The sequence below is a fragment of the Lactuca saligna genome, chromosome 8 (genome assembly GCF_052625555.1).
Source record: "Lactuca saligna cultivar CGN05327 chromosome 8, ASM5262555v1, whole genome shotgun sequence".
Taxonomy (NCBI): domain Eukaryota; kingdom Viridiplantae; phylum Streptophyta; class Magnoliopsida; order Asterales; family Asteraceae; genus Lactuca; species Lactuca saligna.
In genome coordinates, this window is record NC_136424.1 from 177,620,460 (window position 1) to 177,627,872 (window position 7,413).

At 34.5% G+C, this 7,413-nt stretch overlaps 1 long non-coding RNA gene across 1 annotated transcript; it reads left to right on the forward strand.

Annotated features, from left to right (window-relative positions):
* Positions 1–2,604: 2,604 nt before the first annotated feature.
* Positions 2,605–6,764, forward strand: LOC145011877 (uncharacterized). Its single transcript, XR_013664300.1, has 4 exons — positions 2,605–3,459; positions 4,213–4,386; positions 6,388–6,484; positions 6,568–6,764. It is a non-coding gene; the product is annotated as an uncharacterized LOC145011877 (long non-coding RNA).
* Positions 6,765–7,413: the final 649 nt, after the last annotated feature.

A 7,413-nucleotide genomic window follows, 5' to 3' on the forward strand; every position in this document is an offset into this window, starting at 1 on the left:
ACTTCTCCGTCATGAGAACAAGTTTCCTATGTATTTTTAACTCAACTGAAAATTATAAGTCCCTTTTTAATTAAAAAAAGGTACGACTAATAATCTAATATAAGCAATATATGTTCATGAAAGAACAAACTTTTCCTTCGTTATGTTTCCATTTTGGAAAAGTGAAAATATATATTCGACTCGCTAGAAATGAAAAATCTCGTTTTTCTGACATGTTTCATTTAAGTTATATTAGCGGCGACACGTAATTTGCGGGTTACGTGTCGACGCTAACAATATGCGTTTGCCAGTAATGACGTCGCAACTATTTTTAGAAAATCATGATCCGTGTATAAAAAAGAGTAAACCCTATCCATTGATCTGGGCCTAATCGACAGAGCATTAACTGGCGACCACATATAATTTTGCGGCAAAAGAGAGCATTGACGACAACATATGAAGCATTTGTAGCAAAGCAACAATGGCGACTTTACAGCGGCGATGTTTGTCGCCACTAATGCTCGTGTTTTTTGTAGCGTATGGACTTTGTTATATTTAAAAAATATACGTAAGAAGATGAAATAATGGTTATAATGTGTATATATACTAGATAGTACTAGCTAGAAACACCATGAATATTGAATCAGATTGGAGGCTCAAATGCATGCCAATAACCAGAAAACTTTGAATTGAATTAAGGTTGCCAACTGAAAGGATTTGGCCACGTGCTTTAATTTCTGCCGGTGCTTAATTGCAAGCAAATAACGCCACTCGGATAATTTAAGAGTTATAAACATTTGAAGCATACTTGCTTTCCAAGCATTCACGTTCCCACTAATGCATATAAGACCACATCGGCATATCAACTCGACAACTCGAAGTGCTTTGTAACTTTGTTCATAGTCGTTTCCGGATATATTGCTACACACTATATTACTGTGCACTTGATTCATTTTCAGCCGACCACTTTGACTTGATGTTCTTGCGGATCTAAAAAAAGCGAAAACCATAGATTTTTCCTTTTAACGGTGGTCTAAAGTAGTGTAAAGAACATTGAACATGTGAAAAATCTGTTATTCATTATAAGCTGACACATGAAACAAAAGCTCATCATATATTGGTACTCAACTTGCATTTGCCGACTTCATGTCATGCATGCAAGCCGCGTGGAGAAAAATTGTAACTGGGAGACAACTTAATTTATGGACTTGAAGTCACATGAAAAGGCGTAAATAGTCATAAATTAGTGTCTGTTGTTTACTCGATTTTTAAGGTACTTTCAGCAACATTTGTAATTTTGGCGACAAGTGGTACTAGAGCTTATTGGTTTCATACTTTCAATGGTATGAACCATGTGTTCAAAATCGCATTTGTCGGGATGAATTACTTGTTCTCATTAGATTCACATTTCTTGGAGCGGTGGATCTACAATCCAAATGCTTTACCATTACAAAATACTTTCTGCATATGAATTACAATAATAAAGAATGTATATATAATCTCTTTTACATTACAAAAAAAACTGTAAAAAAGTTCAAGATATACATGTATACATTTACCCAAACATGGGTGTAATTTCACCACCGACTCTACAGGAATTCATTAATGAGGACGTGCATGCAATTACAACAATTAGATTCCAGAACTATCATGAATCTTTCAACAGGGTGGTAAGCTTCACAAATTCATCTTCTTTGCAGGAAATGGTTAGACCTCCCATTGGGTGGTGAAACCCAAATTCTTCCTCAGATTGACGCAACAAGACTTGAAACGATGGCTGATCCAAGTAAGATATTGGGACAACAAAGCGCCTCTTCTGGGTTTCACCAACGTACACTGCAAGATGACCTTTTGGCACATCACTTTGATAACTTCTGTAACTAGTAGATATTGATCTGCCAAAGCATTTTACATTAGAAACTAAAGAAAGCAATCGACTAAGACCCATTTTTGATTGCGAAAAGTATGCAGTTTTAAAAAAAATGGCTAGGGATGAAGAGATGTTCTTTAAAGAGAGGGTTTGAAACATATATTTATAGCTTTGCTAATCAACTTCTTTTCCAAGAAAGTCCCACATTAAAATATAAAGAAATTCCTAAACTTCCCTATTCATTTATGAGTTTCAGAAATTATATTTAAATGTTTATTTACAACTACACATGGCATTGACCAAAATATTATTAGTTAGTTATACGTCATTCTTTGTCAAGAAAACTTTCATATATTCACATCTTAATTATCGATATGGTATTGGATCAATAACTTTGGAGTTCTAAAAGTCAGTAATTTAAGACTACCGGTTATACCCATCACTAATTACTTTAGCATTGTGTCACATCATCACTACACACAGTCATTAAAAGGTTGGTATACCCACCACGCCGCCACAATCACTACTACAAAACCACACATAAGACCCACCATATAAAGCTCGGTTCTTGAAAAACCCGGGTTATATTATATAAAAACCGGGTTTTATAAAAAGAAATGTAATATGATCCGGTTTTAAATGAAGAACCGAGTTATATTTATGTGATATAAAAATAAATAAAAACGCCACCTATTAGTTTTCAGTGTCCTACCATCAACTTTTGGTATCCTGCTTATCTATTTTCCATATCCCGCCATCAATTTTTGGCTTCCTGCCTATCAATTTTGATATCATGCCATTTAACCTAGCTGGTATACGATTCCAAAGATACTCTCTACCACAATCACCGGTAAGGCTTAGGCTAAGCAGAATGGGGATGTTAAGCCCACTCGCTATGCTCGTTAGCGACTCTTGAACACCACCCCCTAACGCTTGCTAGGGGGGTCGCTATCTGATCGTCGTTACCATTTTGGCGAGAAGAGAGAGAGAGAGGGTGGGGATGGAAGCTGATTGGAGACGGGTGAATGTCCAATTCTTTGTGTTTCTTTTTTATTTTCTTACACTGATAATATATATCCGTTTCCTTTTGATCATGTTCTTCGAACAATCAAAAGCAAGAAACGACATCCAACCCTAAACACCCAAACCCTAAATTAGAAGCAGTGACGAAGTATTTTTCGTTTTCTGAGTATATCGGGCGAAGCATAAATCAAAGGCGATGATATTTGATTTCAGTTCAGAGGTTTCTATTCAGAAATTTAAGGACGTTGTTCCTGATTTCCCTGTTCACGATGGCACACCAAGTCCACTACCAGGAGGGGGCGACATTGTTTTTTGGAACCGTTATCTCACATGGAAGAATTCTTGTCGATTATCTTTGTAATTCACTGCTCTTGTTTTAATTTCAATTTCAATAAAACCTAACTGGTTGCAATATTTTTTCTTTTTGTTGTCAAGGGTATATAAGGGTAGGTTGAAATTCCTTTGAAACAAAAGCATTTGAGAGATTACATTTCAAGGTTTGTTAAATAAACAAGTTCAAACAAGATTGTAGTAAAGGATTTGAAGGAACAACAAACAAAATCGTACAAGACCCATAATAACATCTGGTAAATTTTCACCCATCATTCTAGTTTGTTGATGCCTTATTTCTGTTGTATAATTATGTTTCTGTTTAGCTATTTCCTCCATTTGTGTTATTAGTTAGTTAGTTTTTTTTTTTTTTTTTTTTTTTTTTTTTTTTTTTTTTTTTCATTCGGTGTTATTAGTTTGTTTGTTTGTTTTCAGTCGGTGATTAGTTTGTCTGTTTAGCTATGAATGTTGCAATCACCTCAAGAGGCATATTGATTATGCATCTTATTATTCAACCCAGCCATCACCACTCCTTTCTGCATCTATGCCAAAACATTTACATATAAGTAGCATGTCGTATCTACCACTTTAACTCTGCCACTTCAAGGTACATGTGCTTTGGATGTATAAAATCAGTTTTATATCATTTTTGATTTAAAATGTTTATAAAACACAATTTTTGTTTGATGTCATGACTTTCAGGACCAACACTTCCATGTTATCAATTTTGAAATGAAAAACTATTACCATGTCTTTCTTTCTCTTTCATGTATATGTGCATTTGTTTGATAAAGCCTATGTAGTTGTAAAATCCATCTAGTTACCTTTGCTAGAGGGTGCTAGTTCATTCTTAACATGCCATGGTGGACAATGACAGTTCTCCCCATACTTAGTGTGGCTTAAAAGGGTAATTTTTCTACTGATCTATTGACTTACACAAATGTGAGGTTCATTGAGTTGTTGATTTTATTGTTACGTTTTCTTCTTTATCAGCACATTTTGTATTGTAGGACTTCTGTTAGAATTTGACTGATGAGGATGTCAACAAAATAACTCATCGTGAGTTGTGACTACCTAGAGTTTTCTTTGAGCCTTGATGAGGATGTCAACAAAATAACTCATCGTGATTTGTGACTACCCAGAGTTTTCTTTGAGCCTAAGAGGTTCATTTTTCCAATAACCAAGTTTTTCTTCCACTCTAATCTCCATTCACTACATTTACGATAGGGATAATGACTTGAAAGGGTAACAAACTTTTGATTTTTGTCACATTTAGTCACTAAACTTTTTTTCGTTATCTATTTGCCATTGAACTATTGAAACTGTTCACATTTTACCCTTATGACCGGCTATTGCCGGTCATAAGGGTAAATTGTGAACAGTTTCAATAGTTCAATGGCAAAGAGATAACAAAAAAAGTTTAGTGACTAAATATGAATAAAATCGAAAGTTCGTTTCCCTCTAAAAAGTTCAATGACTAAATGTGAACAAACCTCCTCTTGTATTATATTTTAGCAAATTATTTATTTTTGTTAAATTGTAGCAAAATTAGTTGATGAAGAAAACTATGAAATAAAAAAAAAACAAAACAAAACCCTGAAAATATATTTAAAAAAAACAAAAAACCAAAACCGAAATAAAAAAACCAATGGTTTGACATTTTCCGAAATAAAAAATCAAAATTTCCAATCTGATTTTGGTTTTACAAAAAAAATGAACCATTCTCACTGATGTGAATTATGACCATTGGTTTGCCATGCGAAATTTGTGACATCCCATGAATATGTAGTTACAACATCATCTGAAATCGTAATTCATAGTAAGGGGTTAGAGTATCACCACATAAATACGTAGTTACAACATCGCATGAACTCGTAATTCATCACCTACAGGTTATTGGTCTGCTGGTGTTTCCACTAGGTTATCTAGAATAGTCCGTGGTCGCCATCTATACTCTGGTAGATGACTACATCGCCACATTGCTGGTAAAGGTTATGGTATCTCCTTTCATCCTACATCACATATTCATCATCATCTATTTACCTAATTATCACCACCTTTCTATCATCACCTATCTCTCATCATTTTATTTCATCACACACCAACTATTTTATCTACCCATGTTTCATCCGCAACATATTTGTAGATATAAAATAAATATACCGTTTAAATCTTTTAAAACATGTATAAAATCGTTCATCCAGTATAGACAACAAGTATTCAAATAATATACACATAGCACGTAATTGATATAAAATACTTCATATCTATGTGTAAGATGAAAGTAATTATATATACCATAAATGATTCCTAACTTTGAACCCCCAAGGTTTACTCTACTAAAGCTTCATATTCTCGGCTCTCTAAACCTATAAGGGTCCACATCTATCACACCAAAAAGCTCAAGATAGCTCTTCCTCTCACTCTACACACTCAAGCTCGCTAGGGTTCTCACTTATGGGAAAGGTAGTCACAATTGAAGGCCATAAATGCCTTTAAATTTGGCTCGAGCCCAAAGATTTAGGGTTTCTGCCAATAGCGCGAACTCGTCGAGTCGCCTCACCGACTCGTCGAGTCCATTCATTAATCCGAGTCATCAGTCGCGACCTTACTCGACGAGTTGAGGCGTCAACTCGTCAATTCTCTCTTCTTAACTCAAAAGAAAAATACTTAAATGATGATACTTGGAAATCCGGATGTTACATTTTATTTTTTTATTTCATAGATTTCGTCATCAACAAATGTTGCTACAATTAAACAAAAATAAATAATTTTGCTAAAACATAATACAATAGGAAGTTTGTTCACATTTAGTCATTGAACTTTTTAGAGGGAAACGAACTTTCGATTTTGTTCACATTTAGTCACTAAACTTTTTTTCATTATCTATTTGCCACTAAACTATTGATACTGTTCACATTTTACCCTTATGACCGGTAACAGCTGGTCATAAGGGTAAAATGTGAACAGTTTCAATAGTTCAATGGCAAATAGATAAAGAAAAAAAGTTTAGTGACTAAATGTGACAAAAGTCAAAAGTTCGTTACCCTTTCAAGTCATTATCCCTTTACGATATAACTAATATAAGTAGTCATTTGATGCTTGTATTAGTTAGTTTCCCGCTACAATTTATAGTTTGTGTATAAAGCAACTTGTACCATTTATTTATCCTTCTGTACTGGTAGGTATTCTTCGAAGTGGTGCAAGAGAATTGCCGGTTTGGGTTTTCATTTTGTGGGTGAAAGGCTATTAGTTCATGTGGCAAAATGCATCTATTAAGAGGTTTTAATAAACTTTTTCCCTTTATTCCCTTGTTTGTTATATATCTAAATTTGTTGATTTATTAATATGATGTTGTTGTGTAGGTTGTTGATGTTTTTGTAGCTTCTTCAAACTCAATGGAAACACAGAATAAGAGAGTTGGAAGAATGTACTAGGATTACATTTGTTTTGATTCTTTAGCCATTATTTCCCCTATTGTCTTGTAGTGAATTGTAACCATAACTTATTGGGATTAAAAATTCAATAAAAATACCAGAAAATATTGCAATTAGTAAAAGGACCCGGTTGTATGCTAGAGAACTAGGTTACATGATCATACAAAAGTTCTCCTATTTACCAAGAAAGGACCCGATTTTGTTTGTAGGAACCGGGATATATTAGATTTAATAAGACCCGGTTGTTAAACCGGGTTTTATTACTTTTTTCACATATGACTCGCCTATAAGATACCCGATTGAAAACCGGGTTCTTTCGCGCTTTTAACCGGGTTCTTTTTCCACATTTTGTAGTAGTGAATCCATCACTACCAATAACCACCACTAAGTTGTGGGATGGTGTGCACTATAATGGTTAGTGGCCACCTACACCACGAAGGGGCTCGTCCTTGCTATACCAGATAACCTAAGTTTAACCAGAACTGGTAAAGTTACCATTTGTTAAATCCCCAAAACCACTTGAAAATAAACTAGTTGTTCAACCAATAATCTGTTTGGTCGTACAAAAAAAAGTTTTAGAAAAAAATATAATGTTTACTGTTGTACCTATTAAAACTCAAAATTTCAAAGGTAACAAAGGGGATCCACGATTTTCAATTGAGAGATTCGCCAATTATTAGGCTTCACGGACTCGACTTAGTTTCGCTAGGCAAAAACCGACATATGCTCGATGAACACCGGGCCACGTACTCGGCATGTTGAGTTAAGTGTAGA